Source organism: Nanorana parkeri, unplaced genomic scaffold, assembly GCF_000935625.1.
Source record: "Nanorana parkeri isolate BGI_ZX_2015 unplaced genomic scaffold, ASM93562v1 scaffold443, whole genome shotgun sequence".
Taxonomy (NCBI): domain Eukaryota; kingdom Metazoa; phylum Chordata; class Amphibia; order Anura; family Dicroglossidae; genus Nanorana; species Nanorana parkeri.
In genome coordinates this window covers 365,103-365,771 of record NW_017306711.1, presented here as the reverse complement: position 1 = coordinate 365,771, position 669 = coordinate 365,103, and positions in this window count along the sequence as shown.

Below are 669 nucleotides of genomic sequence, written 5' to 3'. Positions count from 1 at the left end.
ATTTATATATATAGATTTTTTTTTAAGTCACACACTTAACAAGAAACCTCCCTTCTCCCTGTTACAATTGCGGTTTGTGTTGCACGTGCAAAAATAGACTGTGTGGCTTAAGCCCTTCATATACTCCTACTGTGACGGGGATTTAGGCATGGTTGTGTAGGATAAAACGTTTACATGTACAGTATTGCTTTCTTTTGTTTCCTGCTTTCGGGTTTTTATTCCTGCTACAAAGCCACATCTTCAAATGGTCTGCCTACACAAGGGCTAAGGACAGATTGCTTTGTACTGTATAAACCTCTTGGTTTATACAGTACCAGGGGGGGTTGAGTCAGTCGAGGTGGTTAAAAGGGCCTTACAACAGGTCACAGCACTACAGAGATACGTGTTTTCACTAAAGCCCATCCCTGTCTAAAAATATCATCCCTTTTCTACTATTGCAGTCTCAATGTGGTACAGTACAAGAACATGATTTTTCTGTGTTCTCTCCAGGAAAGGGTCAAACTCCATGTAAGTGCCACATTGCCACCTAAAGTTGTAGGTCTGTGTATAGTCATTTGCAGCAGGTACCTGATAGAAATTTGTGTTGAACACAAGTGAGCACACAGAGACACAAAAGATGAGCTTGTGCGTGTGTGTGACGTATTCTCTTTTTATATATATATTTATATA